The sequence below is a fragment of the Arachis hypogaea genome, chromosome 3 (assembly GCF_003086295.3).
Source record: "Arachis hypogaea cultivar Tifrunner chromosome 3, arahy.Tifrunner.gnm2.J5K5, whole genome shotgun sequence".
Taxonomy (NCBI): Eukaryota; Viridiplantae; Streptophyta; class Magnoliopsida; order Fabales; family Fabaceae; genus Arachis; species Arachis hypogaea.
The window spans coordinates 104,761,701-104,782,835 of NC_092038.1; the positions used below are offsets into that span (position 1 = coordinate 104,761,701).

General features: G+C 38.7%; 1 non-coding gene across 1 annotated transcript; it reads left to right on the forward strand.

Annotated features, from left to right (window-relative positions):
• Window positions 1–20,218: 20,218 nt before the first annotated feature.
• LOC112793683 (small nucleolar RNA R71) lies at window positions 20,219–20,322 on the forward strand. Its single transcript, XR_003198385.1, has one exon. It is a non-coding gene; the product is annotated as a small nucleolar RNA R71 (small nucleolar RNA).
• The last annotated feature ends 813 nt before the right edge of the window (window positions 20,323–21,135 follow it).

Below are 21,135 nucleotides of genomic sequence, written 5' to 3' on the forward strand. Positions count from 1 at the left end.
AGTATCAACATCAAGAACAAAGAGGTTTCAACCAGGGCGAATCCATGACCACAAACAACCAACGTCACTCATCCAATAATGCCAATCAAAACCAATACTCCCAAAACATACACTTCCAGACTCATTCCAACTGGAGAAGGATCGAGCACCAAAATTATGAACCAAGGGAATTCAATTACAACAACTCCAACTTCACAAACCAGCAAAAATACCATCATGCTAACAACAACCACTATACACCACCACAACACCCACCCTTCCAACCCCTAACATCCCACAACCAACCAATCTCACAAGACTCACAGAGGATCACTAACTTGGAGATCTTAATAGAGAGAATGATGAAGCACCAAGAGGAGACAACAAAGGACCAGGAGACTTCAATCAGAAGAATTGAGAGGCAGATAGAACAACTGGCTAAGCACCTTGCAGAAATGGGTGAGAAGAGGTCAATTACTTTCCCCAGAGCCACTGAAGACAAACCAACTAACAACGAAAATGTTGCAAAAAGGGAAGAATGGAAAAAGATCATAGAGGAAAGTTAGAACACCTTGGACAAAGAAAGTACCAGCCAAGAAAAACACAACAAGAAAGTCCTACAAGGAGAGGCAGAAGATAGAATCGAAGAAGATCAGAAAATCCCTACTAAGAAATTTTCACTAGGGGATAAAGTACTGCTAAACATTCAAACCATGAAGGTGCCCCCACAGCTGTCTGATCACTATATTGTGACTAAGATCCTTCCACGGGAATTCATAGAGGTCATCAAAGTGGAAACCGGAAGGAAGTTCACGGTAAAGAAAGACAAGCAAAAGCACTGTGATCTTCAATTTCCATGATCAACAGAATGAAGGTTGTCAAGCTAGTGACAATAAAGAAGCGCTTGTTGGGAGGCAACCCAACCTGAGGTAGTTTTCTTTTCATAGCTTTTTCAATAAAAAATGTTGAATAATTGGTATGCATTGCAAGGAGCTAAGTTTGGTGTTGCACACCAAAACAATTTAAGGGAGAATGAAAGATTCTAAGTTTGGTGTTCCACCAAAATCTCATTTAAAAGCACATTCTCACTTCCTGCACAATACTAGCTCCAAGCAATCAGACAGATTATTCAACTACTTAACTGCTTTCTAGTTTTAATTCCATAACCTTTAGCAAGGACACAAGGTTTCACATATGGTTAAGTTGATGCATGAAAAATAGTGGCAAGGAACTAAGTTTGGTGTTCACACACCAAAGTAAGTTAAAAAAAAAAAGAAGAAGCCATAATCATTTTTAGACTAACCAATTGCACAAAGGCTTGAGAAGCAAGCAACTTTTGAGAATTATGCAGGAAATTAGCCAACAATTGAAGACAATTTGCATTGTGACTCAAAAGGGATACAACAGAAGGAAGAATCAAAGAGCTGCAACTTCAGAGGTTGTATCTAAACTTAATCCTTTCTTCTATAAATTGTTTTGAATCTGGGAACCCTTATATATCTTGCTAAAGTGTTTATCTAGTTGCAAGTGAAGTTGTTTGATTAAGTATGTTGATCTGCATAATGCTTGTCATTCATCACTTAGCTTTAAATTTTGTTTTGTTTCCCATATGCTTGAATAAAAGAGAATTGTTTGAATTAGAAAGTAAATATCCAATGTTGCATAAGTTAGAATGGAAGTTAATGGTGGTATATGTGTCTGATTAAATGCATAACTCATGAAATAATTGCTGCATAATGTCATTTTCATTGAAGTGTGAGCTAGCTTGCTGTCATAAAGGTTCCTATCAGTAAAAAAAAAATCCCTTGAGAACAAAATAAAACAGAAAGAAAAGGAAGTGGAAAAAGCCAATGTGGCAAGAAAAACAAAGAATAAAGGCTGGACACCAATAGCTTGGACCCTAGGACACATGCCTGTGGTGTTCTTGTACTAGGATTTGGACAAGTAAATTCTGAGGGGTATTTCAAAACCCGGTCACTTAGATCAACTAATTTGGGATGGCCAATTGAAAGTCCACAATAAAGAGCAACCTAGATACAGAACATTTAGTTATCCAAAGAGATGCTGGGCATCAATGATCCTAGGAGGAAATAGTGAGCCATGTGTCTGTGGTGGAAAGATGTTGAGTAAAAATAAAGCCAAAGGCTACTGCAACATTTGACACCAAGCCTTCAAAGAAGAATAAGCTTGTAAAAAAGGAAAAGAAAAGTTAGCAAGGGAGCAAGTAAAAAGTAGACCTTATAACAGTAAGCTTAGTAAGCCTTTGAGAAAAAGTGTATATTATGTAACAGCAAACAATAACTGAGTTATCATTGCCTGCATAAAAACTCCATTAATCAAGTTTTTCTATATGCCTAATAAAGATATGTTTGCTCTTCTTGTTCATTTCATTTTCTCTTAGTGTTGATGCTTGCTTGGGGACAAGCAAGATTTAAGTTTGGTGTTGTGATGACAAGTCATCATATACCCATTTTTCAAGCTAATTTCACTTGTTTCACTAGTCTTTATGCACTTTCTTGCATCCTAAGTAAGTAATTTGGAATGAAAATGCATGACTTCTTTAAATCAAACAACCACCATTCAATTGATGCTAAATCATGACGTTTGAGCTAAAATTAATTGATTTTTAATGATTTATAAACCTTATGAGTTTGGAGATACTTTGATTGGTTGCTTTGATTTCTTGTAGGTGAAGAAAAGAAGAAAAGAAGAAAAACGTGGCTTAAGAAGTGTGGCCAAGGAAAGAAAATGGTGTGGTGAAAGAAGGAGAAGTGTGGCGCAACATTGAAGGAGGAAGCAACACTGCTCTCCACAAGAGCACACTGCTCTCCAAGAGGGCAGCATAGTGAACCAATCTTCCAAAGAAATTCTGCCCTGCCCTCCTCAAGAGCAATATCGGGCTCCATGCAAGAAAAATTCAAAGAAAATTGTCTCCTAGTGCTACCCATGGGTTTCGAACCCAAGACAAGAGGGGAAGGAAGTAGCGATCAAAAACAAGGAAAACAAGCCAAAATTGGCTTGTTTTCAACCTTCAAAGATCGAACACAACACCTTGGGGACGCAAGGAACTAGGCGCTACTTTGGTGCCAAGAAAGCCAAGGAAAAAGGGGCAGCGTATGCCCCCACCAAGTTTCGAACCAAGGACCATTGGTTGCCTTGCTGCGCTGCCCACAAGAAGAGCAGAGCAGCGTTCCTTAGCATGGCACGGGCAGCACATTGACGCACGGCTAGGAGCTTGGGCGCGCACACAAATTGGCACGGCCAGCAGCAAGCACGCATGCACATTGCCATGCTCTCCGTAAGGGCAGGGTAGCATCCTGATGCTACACACGCAGCACAAGCACGCACGAGGCCTCATGCTAGATTTCCCTGCTCTGCTCTCCACAAGAGTAGAGCAGCCTCCTGGAGCCAAATTCTTCATGGGCTGAAAATTGGATTAAAAATCCAATTTAATTCATTTCTTCACCAAATCAAAAGCCCATTCAAATTCCAAAATCCAAGAATAGAAAGTGTATAAATAGGAGATAGTTTGATGTAATTAGGACCTTTCTTTTGATTTTTGAATTTTTACATCTTTAGACTTCATTTTCTTTGAGAGCTTTGAACTGAAATCTTAGAGAATTGGGAAGGAGAATTGACCTCTCTTCTTCCTTGTTCTTGCTTGAGCACTTTTTACTTTTCTTGATCGAGTCTTGAGTGTGAAGAATTGAGGAACTTCTGTCTCAATCTCCATTTAAGATCTCTTTGATTTTCCTACTGCATAATTGAGTTGAATTCAATTTCCTTTACTGCTTCATTCTTCAATTTTTCTTTAATTGCTTTGTGAACTTGGATCTGGGAAGGCAATTGAGAGCTAGACTTTGCTATCTAGTCTCTGGAGTCCTGAGTTCCAATTTTCCTTTTGGTGCTTCTGTTGAACTACTGATGCAATCAAATTTCCATTTCTATTTGAGATCTAGACAATTTCAATTCATCTCTTGCTTTGATAATTGCTGCAAGTTAATTTTCCTTGCTTAAATTCTGAATTCCCAGTCCTCAAATCCCTTTTTCCATTCAAGCAATTTATATTTCGTGCACTTTAAGTTACTGCAATTTACATTTCTTGCACTTTAAATTTTAGTCATTTAATTTCTTGTTCTTTAATATTCAGCACTTTTACTTTCAGTTCTCTTTAATTTCTGCAATTCATCCCTCTCCCTTTACATTTTCTGCTATTTACTTACTGTTGGATACAAAATCACTCAACCAATACTTGATTCGCTTGACTAAATCAACCACTGAACTAAAATTGCTCAATCCTTCAATCCCTGTGGGATCGAACTCACTCCCGTGAGTTTTATTACTTGATGCGACCCGGTACACTTGCTGGTGAGTTTTGTGTTGGATCGTTTTCCACACATCAGGTATAAGCTAGAATTATTGGCGGCCATTCTTGAGAATCCGGAAAGTCTAAACCTTGTCTGTGGTATTCCAAGTAGGATTCATAGATTGAATGACTGTGACGAGTTTCAAACTCGCGATTGTTGGGCATGGTGACAGACGCAAAAGAATCAATGGATTCTATTCCGACATGATCGAGAACCGACAGATGATTAGCCGTGCTGTGACAGAGCATTTTGACTATTTCCACTGAGAGGATGGGATGTAGCCATTTACAACGGTGATGCTCTACATATAGCTTGCCATGGAAAGGAGTATGAAGGATTGACGGAAGGCAGTAGGAAAGCAGAGATTCAACAGGGACAAAGCATCTCCATACACTTATCTGAAATTCCCACCAATAATTTACATAAGTAACTCTATATTTACTTTATGCTTTATTTATTATTATTTTCGAAAACTCCATAACCATTTATTATCTACCTAACTGAGACTTACAAGATGACCATAGCTTGCTTCATACCAACAATCTCCGTTGGATCGACCCTTACTCACGTAAGGTTTATTACTTGGACGACCCAGTGCACTTGCTGGTTAGTTGTGCGAAGTTGTGAAGAATGTGAGTGAACCATAGTAGTGTGCACCAAGTTTTTAGAGCCATTGCTAAGAATTGTTCAAGTTATGAAAAGAGTGAATCACAATTTTGCCTATCAAGTTTTTGGCGCTGTTGTCGGGGATTGTTCGAGTTTGGACAACTGACGGTTCATCTTGTTGCTCAAATTAGGTAATTTTCTTTTCAAAAAGTTTTCAAAAATCTTTCAAAATTTTTTTTTCTCTTTTTCGTTTTTTTTAAAAGATTATTTTCGAAAAAAATACAAAAAAATTAATAAAATCATAAAAACCAAAAATATTTTGTGTTTCTTGTTTGAGTCTAGTGTCAATTTTTAAGTTTGGTGTCAATCGCATGTTTTTAAAACTTTTGCATGTTTCGAAAATTCATGCATGTATTCTTCATGATCTTCAAGTTGTTCTTGATAAGTCTTCTTGTTTGATCTTCATATTTTATTGTTTTGTGTCTTTTCTTGTTTTTCATGTGCATTTTTGCATTCATAGTGTCTAAGCATTGAAAATTTCTAAGTTCGGTGTCTTGCATGTTTTTCTTTTCTTGAAAATTTTTCAAAAAAAAATCTTGATGATCATCTTGACATTCAAAGTGTTCTTGGTGTTCATCTTGACATTCATAGTGTTCTTGCATGCATTAGTTGTTTTGATTCATAATTTTTATGTTGTGAGTCATTTTTGTGTTTTTCTCTCTCCTCATTAAAAATTCAAAAAAATCATAAAATATCTTTTCCTTTTTTCTCTCATAAGTTTCGAAAATTTGAGTTGAATTAGTCAAAAATTTTTAAAACATAACTATTTCTTATAAGTCAAGTCAAATTTTCAAATTTAAAAAATCCTGTCGTTTTAAAATCTTTTTCAAAAAATCAAATCTTTTTCATTTTATTATTTTCGAAAATTTTTAAAATTTATTTTCAAAATCTTTTTCTTATCTTTATTTCAAAATTTCGAAAACTTCACTAAAAATTAATTTAATTGATTCAAAAATTTGAAGTTTGTTACTTTCTTGTTAAGAAAGGTTCAATCTTTAAATTCTAGAGTCATATCTTTTAGTTTCTTGTTAGTCAAGTAATCAATTCTAATTTTAAAAATCAAATCTTTTCCAAAATATCTTTTTCAAATCATATCTTTTTCAAAATTGATTTCACAAATCTTTTCTAACTTCTTATTTTTTCAAAATTGATTTTCAAATCTTTTTCAACTAACTAATTGACTTTTTGTTTGTTTCTTATCTTTTTCAAAACCACCTAACTACTTTCCTCTCTCTAATTTTCAAAAATTCCCACTTCTTTTTCAAAATTCTTTTAATTAACTAATTGTTTCAAATTTTAATTTTTATTTTATTCCTTTTCTTAATTTTTTAATTTTAACTTTAATATTTTTCTTTTATTTTAGTTAATTTTCGAAAATTCTCTCTCTCTCATATCTTCTCTATTTATTTATTTATTCATTTACTAACACTTCTCTTCATCCAAAAATTCGAACCCTCTCCTCTCTCTGAGTTCGAATTTTCCTCTTTTCCTTCTTCTATTCTTTTCTTCTTCTACTAACATAAAGGAATCTCTCTACTGTGAAAAAGAGGATCCCTATTATTATTTTCTGTTCCCTTCTTTTTCATATGAGCAGGAGCAAGGACAAGAATATTCTTGTTGAAGCAGATCCTGAACCTGAAAGAACTCTGAAGAGGAAACTAAGAGAAGCTAAATTACAACAATCCAAAGACAACCTTATAGAAATTTTCGAAAAGGAAGAGGAGATGGCAGCCGAAAATAATAATGCAAGGAGGATGCTTGGTGACTATACTACACCTACTTCCAAATTTAATGGAAGAAGCATCTCAATCCCTTCCATTAGTGCAAACAATTTTGAGCTGAAGCCTCAACTAGTTGCTCTAATGCAACAGAACTGCAAGTTTCATGGACTTCCGTCAGAAGATCCCTACCAGTTTTTAACTGAGTTCTTGCAGATCTGTGAGACTGTTAAGACTAATGCAGTAGATCCTGAAGTCTACAGGCTCATGCTTTTCCCTTTTGTTGTAAGAGACAAAGCTAGAACATAGTTGGACTCACAACCTAAGAATAGCTTGGACTCTTGGGATAAGATGGTCACGGCCGTCTTGGCTAAGTTCTTTCCTCCTCAAAAGCTGAGCAAGCTTAGAGTGGATGTTCAGACCTTCAAACAAAAAGATGGTAAATCCCTCTATGAAGCTTAGGAAAGATACTAGTAGATGACCAAAAGGTGTCCTTCTGACATGCTTTCAGAGTGGACCATTTTGGATATATTCTATTATGGTCTATCTGAGTTCTCTAAAATGTCACTGGACCATTCTGCAGGTGGATCCATTCACCTAAAGAAAATGCATACCGAAGCTCAAGAACTCATTAACATGATTGCAAATAACCAATTTATGTACACCTCTAAGAGGAATCCTGTGAGTAATGGGACGCCTCAGAAGAGGGGAGTTCTTGAAATTGATGCTCTGAATGCCATATTGGCTCAGAACAAAATGTTGACTCAACAAGTCAACATGATTTCTCAAAGTCTGAACGGATGGCAAAATGCATCCAACAGTACTAAAGAGGCATCTTCTGAAAGTCTGAAACTTATGATCATGAGAACCCTGCAATGGCAGAGGTAAATTACATGGGTGAACCTTATGGAGACACCTATAATTCCTTATGGAGAAATCATCCAAATTTCTCATGAAAGGATCAACAAAAGTCTCAACAAGGCTTTAAAAATGGTGGAAAAAACAGGCTTAGCAATAGCAAGCCTTTTTCATCATCTTCTCAGCAACAGACAGAGAATTTTGAGCAGAGCCCCTCTAGCTTAGCAAACATAGTATCTGATCTATCTAAGGCCACTTTAAGTTTTATGAGTGAAATAAGGTCCTCCATCAGGAATTTGGAGGCACAAGTGGGCCAGCTGAGTAAGAAAATCACTGAAACACCTCCTAGTACTCTCCCAAGCAATACTGAAGAAAATTCGAAAAGAGAGTGCAAGGCCATCGACATAATCAAAATGGCCGAACCTGGAGAGGAAGGGAAGGATGTGAATCCCAGTAAGGAAGACCTCCTGGGACGTCCTCTGAATAAAAAGGAGTTCCAAACTGAGGAATCTAAGGAATCTGAGGCTCACCTAGAGACCATAGAGATTCCATTGAACCTCCTTTTGCCATTCATGAGCTCTGAGAACTATTCTTCCTCTAAAGAGGATGAAGATGTAACTGGAGAGCGAGTTGCTCAATATCTAGGAGCTATCATGAAGCTGAATGCCAAGTTGTTTGGTAATGAGACTTGGGAAGATGCACCTCCCTTGCTCATTAGTGAACTAGATACATGGGTTCAGCAAACTATACCTCAAAAGAAACAAGATCCTGGTAACTTCTTAATACCCTGTACCATTGGCACTATGACCTTTGAGAAGGCTCTGTGTGACCTGGGGTCAGGTATAAATCTTATGCCACTTTCTGTAATGGAGAAACTGGGAATCTTTGAGGTACAAGCTGCCACTTTCTCATTAGAGATGGCAGACAAGTCAATAAGACAAGCTTATGGATTGGTAGAGGACGTATTAGTAAAGGATAAAGGCCTTCACATCCCTGCTGATTTCACAATCCTAGACACTAGGAGGGAGAAGGATGAATGTATCATCCTTGGAAGACCCTTCCTAGCCACAGCAGGAGCTATGATTGACGTTAACAAATGAGAATTAGTCCTTCAATTGAATGGGGACTACCTTGTTTTTAAAGCCCAAGGGTATCCGTCTGTAAACATGAAAAAGAGGCACGATAAGCTTCTCTCAATACAGAGTCAAACAAAACCCCCCACAATCAAACTCTGAGTTTGGTGTTGGGAGGCCACAACCAAACTCTAAGTTTGGTGTTGAAAATCCCCCACATTCAAACTCTAAGTTTGGTGTTGGGAGGCCCTCATCATGCTCTGAACATCTGTGAGGCTCCATGAGAGCCCACTGTCAAGCTATTGACATTAAAGAAGCACTTATTGGGAGGCAACCCAATTTTTATTTATCTATATTTTTATTGTTCTTTTATGTTTTACTAGGTTCATGATCATGTGGAGTCACAAAACAAATACTAAAATTAAAAACAAAATCAAAAATAACAGTGGAAATAGCATACCCTGGAGGAAGAGCTTACTGGCGTTTAAACGCCAGTAAGGAGCATCTAGCTGGCGTTCAATGCCAAAACAGAGCATGAATCTGGTGTTGAACGCCAGAAATAAGCAACAGTCTGGCGTTCAAACGCCAGGATTACACTCTGAGGAGAGCTGGCGTTAAACGCCAGAAACAAGCATGGAACTGGCGTTCAACGCCAGAAACATGCTGTAGACTGGCGTTGAATGCCCAAAACAAGCATAGAACTGGTGTTTAACGCCAGTAACAAGCATCAATCTGGTGTTAAATGCCAGGATTGCATGCATATGGCATTTTACACGCCTAATTGGTGCAGGGATGATAAATCCTTGACATCTCAGGATCTGTGGACCCCACAGGATCCCCCACCTACCTCAACTCACCCTCTCTCTTCTTTCACACAATCCAATGACACTCTTCCCGAAACACCCTTCACCAATCACCTCAATTTCTCTTCCCCATCACCTCTTCACCACTAACATCCATCCACTCTTTCCCATAAACCCCACGTATCTTCAAATTCAAATTCTCTTTCCCACCCAAACCCACCCTAAATAACCGAACCTACCCCCCTCTCCCTCCACTATATAAACCCCTTCATCCTTCTTCATTTTCACACCACACAACCCTCTCTTCTCCCCCTTGGCCGAATACACCTCTCTCCCTCTCCTCCATTTTCTCTTCTTCTTCTTCTATTCTTTCTTCTCTTGCTCAAGGGCGAGCAATATTCTAAGTTTGGTGTGGTAAAAGCATAGCTTTTTTTTGTTTTTCTATAACCATTGATGGCACCCAAGGCCAGAGAAACCTCTAGAAAGAGGAAAGGGAAGACAAAAGCTTCCACCTCCGAGTCACGGGAGATGGAGAGATTCATCTCAAAAGCCCATCAAGACCACTTCTATGAAGTTGTGGCCAAGAAGAAGGTGATCCCCAAGGTCCCTTTCATGCTCAAGAAAAATGAGTATTTGGAGATCCGACATGAGATCCAAAGAAGAGGGTGGGAAGTTCTGACCAACCCCATTTAACAAGTCGGAATCTTAATGGTTCAAGAGTTCTATGCCAATTCATGGATCACTAGGAACCATGATCAAAGTATGAACCTGAATCCAAAGAATTATCTTATAATGGTTAGGGGGAAATACTTAGATTTCAGTCTGGAAAATGTAAGGTTGGCATTCAACTTGCCTATGATGCAAGAAGATGCACGCCCCTACACTAGAAGGGTCAACTTTGATCAAAGGTTGGACCAAGTCCTCATGGACATATGTGTTGAAGGAGCTCAATGGAAAAGAGACTCTAAAGGCAAGCTGGTTCATTTGAGAAGACTGGACCTTAAGCCTGTGGCTAGAGGATGGTTGGAGTTCATCCAACGCTCCATCATCCCCACTAGCAACCAATCCAAAGTTATTGTGGATCGGGCCATCATGATCCATAGCATCATGATTGGAGAGGAAGAAGAAGTTCATGAAGTCATCTCTCTTGAATTCTACAAAGTAGCCGAAAAGCCCTCTACCTTGGCAAGGCTAGCTTTTCCTCATATCATTTGCCATCTATGCTACTCAGCTGGAGTTATCATAGAAGGAGACATCCTCATTGAAGAGGACAAGCCCATCACTAAGAAGACGATGGAGCAAACAAGAGAGCCTACTCATGGATCTTAAGAGACGCATGAGGAAGCTCACCATCAAGAAATCACTGAGATGCCTCAAGGGATGCATTTTCCTCCAAACAACTATTGGAAACAACTCAATACTTCTCTAGAAGACTTGAGTTATAACATGGACCAATTAAGGGTGGAGCACCAAGAGCACTCCATCATTCTCCATGAAATTAGAGAAGATCAAAGAGCTATGAGGAAGGAGCAACAAAGGCAAGGAAGAGACATAGAAGAGCTCAAGGACATCATTGGTCCTTCAAGAAGAAGACGCCACCATCACTAAGGTGGACTCATTCCTTAACTTCCTTGTTCTTATTTATCTGTTTTTCGGTTTTAAGCTTCATATTTGTTTATGTTTTGAGTTTTTATTACATGATTATTAGTGTTTAGTAACTATGTCTTAAGGCTATGAATAATTCCATGAATCCTTCACCGCTCTTAAATGAAAAAGATGTTTCTAATACAAAAGAACAAGAAGTACATGAATTTCGAATTTATCCTTGAAATTAGTTTAATTATATTGATGTGGTGACTATACTTTTTATTTTTTGAATGAATGCTTGAACAGTGCATATTTTTTATCTTGTTGTTTATGAATGTTAAAATTGTTGGCTCTTGAAAGAATAATGAAAAAGAGAAATGTTATTGATGATCTAAAAAATCATAAAATTGATTCTTGAAGCAAGAAAAAATAGTGAAGAACAAAGCTTGCGAAAAAAAAGTGGCAAAAAAATATGAAAGAAAAAGAAAAAGCAAGCAGAAAAAGCCAATAGCCCTTAAAACCAAAAGGCAAGGGTAAAAGGATCCAAGGCTTTGAGCATCAATGGATAGGAGGACCCAAGGAAATAAAATCCAGGCCTAAGTGGCTAAATCAAGCTATTCCTAATCATGTGCTTGTGGCATGCAGGTTCAAGTGAAAAGCTTGAGATTGAGTGGTTAAAGTCATGATCCAAAGCAAAAAGAGTGTGCTTAAGAGATCTGGACACCTCTAACTGGGAACTTTAGCAAAGCTGAGTCACAATCTGAAAAGGTTCACCCAGTAGCTGTGTTCAAGAATCAACATACTTAACTAGGAGAATCAATAACACTATCTAAACTCTGAGTTCCTATAGATGCCAATCATTCTAAACTTCAAAGGATAAAGTGAGATGCCAAAACTGTTCAGAAGCAAAAAGCTACAAGTGCCACTCATCTAATTAGAACTAATATTCATTGATAGTTTGAGATTTATAGTATATTCTCTTCTTTTTTATCCTATTTTATTTTCAGTTGCTTGGGGACAAGCAACAATTTAAGTTTAGTGTTGTGAAGAGCGAATAATTTATACGCTTTTTGGCATTGTTTTTAGGTAGTTTTTAGTAGGATCCAGCTACTTTTAGGGATGTTTTCATTAGTCTTTATGCTAAATTCACATTTTTTGACTTTACTATGAGTTTTTGTGTTTTTTTGTGATTTTAGGTATTTTCTGGCTGAAATTAAGGGACCTGAGTAAAAAATCTGATAGAAGGCTGACAAAGGACTGCTGATGCTGTTGGATTCTGACCTCCCTGCACTTAGAATGAATTTTTTGGAGCTATAGAAGTCCAAAAGGCAAGATCTTAACGACGTTGGAAAGTAGACATCCATAGCTTTCCAGCAATATATGATTGTCTATACTTTGTTCGAGTTTGGATGACGCAAACTGGCGTTCAACGCCAGTTCCATGCTGCATTCTGGAGTAAAACTCCAGAAACATGTCACAAACCAGAGTTAAATGCCAAAAACACGTTACAACTTGGCGTTTAACTCCAAGAGAAGCCTCTACACGTGTAAAGCTCAAGCATAGCCCAAGCACACACCAAAGTGGGCTCCGGAAGTAGATTTCTGCACTAAGACTTATTTTTGAAAAACCCTAGTAGCTAGTTTTGTATAAATAGAACTTTTTACTATTGTACAAAGGGTCATTATCCCTATTTTCGAATTCATATCACATTTTGGAGGCTGGCCATTCAGCCATGCCTGGACCACTATCACTTATGTATTTTCAACGGTGGAGTTTCTACACACCATAGATTAAGGGTGTGGAGCTCTGTTGTACCTCGACTTTTAATGCAAATTACTACTATTCTCTATTCAATTTAGCTTATTCTTGTTCTAAGATATTCGTTGCACTTCAACCTAATGGATGTGATGATCCGTCACACTCATCATCATCTATCCTTATGAACGTGTGATTGACAACCACTTCCATTCTACCTTAGATCGGGTGTGTACCTCTTGGATTCCTTAATTAGAATCTTCGTGGTATAAGCTAGAATTATTGGCGGCCATTCTTGAGAATCCGGAAAGTCTAAACCTTGTCTGTGGTATTTCGAGTAGGATTCAGGGATTGAATGACTGTGACAAGCTTTAAACTCGTGATTGTTGGGCGTGGTGACAGACACAAAAGAATCAATGGATTCTATTCCGACATGATCGAGAACCGACAGATGATTAGCCATGCTGTGACAGAGCATTTGGACCATTTTCACTGAGAGGATGGGATGTAGCCATTGGCAACGGTGATGCCCTACATACAGCTTATCATGGAAAGGAGTATGGAGGATTGACGCAAGGCAGTAGGAAAGCAGAGATTCAACAGGGACAAAGCATCTCCATACACTTATCTGAAATTCCCACCAATGATTTACATAAGTAACTCTATCTTTACTTTATGCTTTATTTATTATTATTTTCAAAAACTCCATAACCATTTATTATTCGCCTAACTGAGACTTACAAGATGACCATAGCTTACTTCATACCAACAATCTCCGTGGGATCGACCCTTACTCACGTAAGGTTTATTACTTGGATGACCCGGTGCACTTACTGGTTAGTTGTGCGAAGTTGTGAAGAATGTGAGTGAACCATAGTAGTGTGCACCATGTTTTTGGAGCCATTGCTAAGAATTGTTCAAGTTATGAAAAGAGTGAATCACTATTTTTCCTATCAGTCACAATTTCGCACAACTAACCAGCAAGGGCACTGGGTCGTCCAAGTAATACCTTACGTTAGTAAGGGTCGATCCCACAGAGATTGTTGGTATGAAGCAAGCTCTGGTCATCTTGTAAATCTCAGACAGGCGGATTCTAATGGTTATAATGGTTTTCAAATATAAAAATAAATAAAGCATAAAATAAAGATAGATATACTTATGTAATTCATTGGTGGGAATTTCAGATATGCGCATGAAGATACTGTATTCTTTTTGGATCTCTGCTTTCCTACTACTTTCATCCAATCATTCCTTACTCCTTTCCATCGCAAGCTGTATGTTCGGGTTTCACCGGCGTCAATGGCTACCTCCCGTCCTCTCAGTGAAAATGGTCCAAATGCGCTGTCACCGCACGGCTAATCATCTGTCGGTTCTCGATCATGTTGGAATAGGATCCATTGATCCTTTTGCGTCTATCACTACGCCCAACACTCACGAGTTTGAAGCTCATAACAGTCATCCCATCTCAGATCCTACTTGGAATAACACAGACAAGGTTTAGACTTTCCGAATCTTAGGAATGGCCGCCAATAATTCTAGCTTATACCACGAAGATTCTGATTAAGGAATCCAAGAGATACATACTCTAGCTCTTGCTTGTAGAACGGAAGTGGTTGTCAGGCACACGTTCATAAGGACAGATGATGATGAGTGTCACGGATCATCACATCTATCAGGTTGAAGTACGAGTGATATCTTAGAACAAGAATAAGCTTGAATTGAATAGAAGAACAATAGTAATTGCATTAATACTTGAGGTACAGCAGAGCTCCACACCTTAATCTATGGTGTGTAGAAACTCTACCGTTGAAAATATATAAGTGATGGTCTAGGCATGGCCGAATGGCCAGCCCCCAAAACGTGATCAAAGGATCAAAAGATAATCCAAAAGATGTCTAATACAATAGTAAAAGGTTCTATTTATACTAGACTAGTTACTAGGGTTTACAGAAATAAGTCTAAGTGCAGAAATCCACTTCCGAGGCCCACTTTGGTGTGTGCTTGGACTGAGCTTGAGCTTTACACGTGCAGAGGCTTCTCTTGAGGTTAAACGCCAAGTTGTAACGTGTTTTTGGCGTTTAACTCTAGTTTGTAACGTGTTTCTGGCGTTTTACTCCAGAATGCAGCATGGAACTGGTGTTAAACGCGAATAAAGTATGGACTATTATATATTGCTGGAAAGCCCTGGATGTCTACTTTTTAACGCAATTGAGATCGCACCATTTGGAATCCTGTAGCTCAAGAAAATTCATTTCGAGTGCAGGGAGGTCAGAATCCAACAGCATCTGCAGTCCTTTTTCAACCTGAATCAGATTTTTGCTCAGGTCCCTCAATTTCAGCCAGAAAATACCTGAAATCACAGAAAAACACACAAACTCATAGTAAAGTCCAGAAATATGAATTTTTCATAAAAACTAATAAAAACATCCCTAAAAGTAGATAGATCATACTAAAAACTACCTAAAAATAATGCCAAAAAGCATATAAATTATCCGCTCATCACAACACCAAACTTAAATTGTTACTTGTCCCCAAGCAACTAAAAATCAAATAGGATAAAAAGAAAATAATATACTATAAATCCCAAAATATCAATGAATATTAGTTCTAATTAGATGAGCGGGACTTGTAGCTTTTTGCTTCTAAACAGTTTTGGCATCTCACTTTATCCTTTGAAGTTTAGAATGATTGGCATCCATAGGAACTCAGAGTTTAGATAGTGCTATTGATTCTCCTAGTTAAGTATGTTGATTCTTGAACACAGCTACTTTATGAGTCTTGGCCGTGGCCCTAAGCACTTTGTTTTCCAGTATTACCACCGGATACATAAATGCCACAGACACATGACTGGGTGAACCTTTTCAAATTATGACTCAGCTTTGCTAAAGTCCTCAGTTAGAGGTGTCCATAGCTCTTAAGCACACTCTTTTTGCTTTGGATCACGACTTTAACCACTTAGTCTCAAGCTTTTCACTTGGACCTGCATGCCACAAGCACATGGTTAGAGACAGCTTGATTTAGCCGCTTAGGCCTGGATTTATTTCCTTGGGTGCTTCTATCCATTGATGCTCAAAGCCTTGGATCCCTTTTACCCTTGCCTTTTGGTTTTAAGGGCTATTGGCTTTTTCTGCTTGCTTTTCCTTTTCTTTCTTTAAATTTTTTTTCGCCACTTTTCTTTCGCAAGCTTTGTTCTTCACTACTTTTTCTTTCTTCAAGAATCAATTTTATGATTTTTCAGATCATCAATAACATTTCTCTTTTTCATCATTCTTTCAAGAGCCAATAATTTTAACATCCATAAACAACAAGATCAAAAATATGCATTGTTCAAGCATTCATTCAGTAAACAAAAAGTATTGTCACCACATCAATATAATTAAACTAATTTCAAGGATGAATTCGAAACTCATGTACTTCTTGCTCTCTTGTATTAGAAACATTTTTCATTTAAGAAAGGTGAAGGATTCATGGAATTATTCATAGCCTTAAGACATAGACACTAGACACTAATGATCATGTAATAAAGACACAAACAAAGACAAACATGAAACTCAAAAATCGAAAAACAGAGAGATAAAAATAAGGAAGTTAAGGAATGAGTCCACCTTACTGATGGTGGCGCCTTCATCTTGAAGGACCAATGTGTTCTTGAGCTCCTCTATGTCTCTTTCTTGCCTTTGTTGCTCCTCCCTCATAGCTCTTTGATCTTTTCTAATCTCATTGAGAATGATGGAGTGTTCTTGGTGTTCCACCCTTAATTGGTTTATGTCAAGACTCAATCCTTCTAGAGAAGTGTTGAGTTGTTTCCAATAGTTATTTGGAGAAAAATGCATCCCTTGAGACATCTCAGGGATTTCTTGATGATGAGCTTCCTCATGCGTCTCTTAAGATCCATGAATAGGCTCTCTTGTATGCTCCATCCTCATCTTACTGATGGGTTTGTCCTCTTCAATGAGGATGTCTCCTTCTATGACAACTCCAGCTAAGTTGCATAGATGGCAAATGAGATGAGAAAAAGCTAGCCTTGCCAAGGTGGAGGGCTTTTCAGCTACTTTCTAGAGTTCTAGAGGGATGACTTCATGAACTTCTACCTCCTCTCCAATCATGATGCTATGGATCATGATGGCCCGATCAACAGTTACTTCGGATCGGTTGCTAGTGGGGATGATGCAGCGTTGGATGAACTCCAACCATCCTCTAGCCACAGGCTTAAGGTCTAATCTTCTCAATTGAACCGGCTTGCCTTTTGAGTCTCTTTTCCATTGAGCTCCTTCCACACATATGTCCATGAGGACTTGGTCCAACCTTTGATCAAAGTTGACCCTTCTAGTGTAGGGGCGTGCGTCTTCCTGCATCATAGGCAAGTTGAATGCCAACCTTACATTCTCCGGACTGAAATCTAAGCATTTCCCTTTAACCATTGTAAGCCAATTCTTTGGGTTTAGGTTCATGCTTTGATCATGGTTCCTAGTGATCCATGCGTTTCCATAGAGCTCTTGAACCATTAAGATTCCAACTTGTTAAATGGGGTTGATGAGAACTTCCCAACATCTTCTTCGGATCTCATGTCGGATCTTCGAATACTCATTTTTCTTGAGCATGAAAGGGACCTCAGGGATCACCTTCTTCTTGGCCACAACTTCATAGAAGTGGTCTTGATGGGCTTTTGAGATGAATCTCTCCATCTCACATGACTCAGAGGTGGAAGCAATTGCCTTTCCTTTCCTCTTTCTTGAGGTTTCTCTGGCCTTAGGTGCAATCAATGGTTATGGAAAAACAAAAAAGCTATGCTTTTACCACACCAAACTTAGAATGTTGCTCGACCTCGAGCAAAAGAAGAAAGAATATATGAAGAAGAAGAAGAGATGAAGGAGAGGGAAAGTGGTGTTGGTTTCAGCCAAGGGGGAGAAGAGAGGGTGGTGTTGTGTGACAATGAAGAAGGATGGGGTTTATATAGTAGAGGGAGAGGGGTTAGGATTCGGTCATTTAGGGTGGGTTTGGGTGGGAAAGAGATTTTGAATTTGAAGGTAGGTGGGGTTTGTGGGGAAGAGTGGGTGGATGTGAGTGGTGAAGAGGTGATGGGAAAGAGTGATTGAGGTGATTGGTGAATGATGTTTAGAGAAGAGTGTTATGAAAAGGTTTGAGAGAGAGGGAGAAGGTAGGTAGGGATCCTGTGGGGTCCACAGATTCTGAGGTGATCCTGTGGGGTCCACAGATCCTGAGGTGTCAAGGATTTCTCATCCCTGCACCCTTTAGGCATGTAAAATGCCCTCTATATGCAATCTTGGCGTTTAACGCTATTTTTGGCGTTAAACGCCAGCTCTATGCTTGTTTCTGGCGTTAAATGCCACTTTGCTGCTTGTTTCTGGTGTTTAACGCCAGCTCTCCTCAGGGTGCAATCCTGGTGTTTAAAAGCCAGACTGCTGCTTGTTTCTAGTGTTCAACACCAGCTTGACGCTCTGTTCTGGCGTTAAACGTCAGCCAGATGCTCCTTACTGGTGTTTAAATGCCAGTAAGCTCTTCCTCCAGAGTGTGCTTTTTCTTCTACTGTTTTTGATTCTGTTTTTAATTTTTGTAATTATTTTCTGACTCCACATGATTATGAACCTAATAAAACATAAAAGGACAATAGAAATATAGATAAATAAAAATTGGGTTGCCTCCCAATAAGTACTTCTTTAATGTCAATAGCTTGACAGTGAGCTCTCATGGAGCTTCACAGATGTTCAGAGCATTGTTAGGACCTCCCAACACCAAACTTAGAGTTTGAATGTGGGGATCCAACACTAGACTTAGAGTTTGGTTGTGGCCTCCCAACACCAAACTTAGAGTTTGATTGTGGGGGCTTTGTTTGACTATGTATTGAGAGAAGCTTATCGTGCCTCTTTTCTATGGTTGCAGAGGAAGATCCTTGAGCTTTAAACACAAGGTAGTCCCCATTCAATTGATGGACTAGCTCTACTCTGTCAACAACAATCAGAGCTCCTGCTGTGGCTAGGAAGGGTCTTCCAAGAATGATAGATTGATTCTCATCCTTCCTAGTGTCTAAGATTATGAAATCAGCAGGGATGTAAAGGCCTTTAACCTTTACCAACACGTCCTCTACCAATCTATAAGCTTGTTTTATTGACTTGTCTGCCATCTCTAATGAGATTCTTACAGCTTGTACCTCAAAGATCCCCAGCTTCTCCATTACAAAGAGTGGCATAAGATTTATACCTGATCCCATGTCACATAGAGCCTTCTCAAAGTTCATGGTGCCTATGGTACAGGATATTAAGAATTTACCAGGATCTTGTTTCTTTTGAGGTTGAGTTTGTTGAACCCTTGTATCTAGTTGACTAATGAGCAAGGGAGGTTCACCTTTCCAAGTCTTATTACCAAACAACTTGGCATTCAGCTTCATGATGGCTCCTAGATATTGAGCAACTTGCTCTTCAGTTACATCTTCATCCTCTTCATAGGAAGAATAGTTCTCAGAGCTCATGAATGGCATAAGGATGTTTAATGGAATCTCTATGGTCTCTATATGAGCCTCAGATTCCTTTAGGTCCTCAATAGGGAACTCCTTTCTGTCTGGAGGATGTCCCATGAGGTCTTCTTCATTGGGATTTACGTCCTCTCCTTCCTCTTTAGATTTGGCCATTTTGATTATATCAATGGCCTTGCACTCTCTTTTTGAATTCTTTTCCCTATTGCTTGGGAGAGTATTAGGAGGAGTTTCAGTAATTTTCTTACTCAGCTGGCCTACTTGTGCCTCCAAGTTTCTAATGGAGGACCTTGTTTTATTCATGAAATGTAAAGTGGCCTTAGATAGATCAGAGACTATGGTTGCTAAGCTAGAGGGGCTCTGCTCAAAATTCTCTGTCTGTTACTGAGAAGATGATGGAAAAGGCTTGCTATTGTTAAGCTTGTTTCTTTCACCATTATTAAAGCCTTGTTGAGGCTTTTGTTGATCCTTCCATGAGAAATTTGGATGATTTCTCCATGAGGAATTATAAGTGTTTCCATAGGGTTCACCCATGAAATTCACCTCTGCCATTGCAGGGTTCTCATGATTATAAGCTTCTTCTTCAGAAGATGCCTCTTTAGTACTGTTGGATGCATTTTGCCATCCATTCAGACTCTGAAAAATCATGTTAACTTACTGAGTCAACATTTTGTTCTGAGCCAATATGGCATTCAGAGTATCAATTTCAAGAACTCCCTTTTTCTGAGGCGTCTCATTACTGACAGGATTCCTCTCAGAGGTGTACATGAATTGGTTATTTGCAACCATGTCAATGAGTTGTTGAGCTTCTACAGGAATTTTCTTTAGGTGAATGGATCCACCTACAGAATGGTCCAGTGACATCATAGAAAGCTCAGATAGACCATCATAGAATATATCTAAATTGGTCCACTCTGAAAGCATGCCAAAAGGACACTTTTTGGTCAACTGCTTGTATCTTTCCCAAGCTTCATAGAGGGATTCACCATCTTTTTGCCTGAAGGTCTGAACATCCACTCTAAGCTTGCTCAGCTTTTGAGGAGGAAAAAACTTGGCCAAGAAGGCCGTGACCAGCTTATCCCAAGAGTCCAGGCTATCTTTAGGTTGTGGGTCCAACCATATTCTAGCTCTGTCTCTTACAGCAAAGGGGAAAAGCATGAGCCTGTAGACTTCAGGATCTACTCCATTAGTCTTAACAGTATCACAGATCTGCAAGAATTCAATTAAAAACTGATAGGGATCTTCTGATGGAAGTCCATAGAACTTGCAGTTCTGTTGCATTAGAGCAATTAGTTGAGGCTTCAGCTCAAAATTGTTTGCTCCAATGGCAGGGATTGAGATGCTTCTTCCATAAAAATTAGAAGTAGGTGTAGTATAATCACCAAGCATCCTCCTTGCATTGTTGTTGGGTTCGGCCATGTCTACTTCTTTTTCGAGATTCTCTGTAAAGTTTTCTCTGGATTGTTGTGCTTTAGCTTCTCTTAGCTTCTTCTTCAGAGTCCTTTCAGGTTCAGGATCTGCTTCAACAAGAATGTCCTTGTCCTTGCTCCTGCTCATATGAAAAAGAAGAGAATAGAAAAGAAGAAGAATCCTCTATGTCTCAGTATAGAGATTCCTTTATGTGAGTTGGTGGACGAAATTGTGATTCAATTGTTATTCCATTTTACAAAATTCATTGCTTTTCATTCCCTGGTAATGGCGCCAAAAACATGATGCCAATACCATAGTTCACAACTCCGTTCAACTTAACCAGCAAGTGTCACTACAAGAAAAATACCCATTCAGCCACACTTTTTTTAAGCTACATTTGAAAAGCGTAGCCTATTCTATGAATAGGCT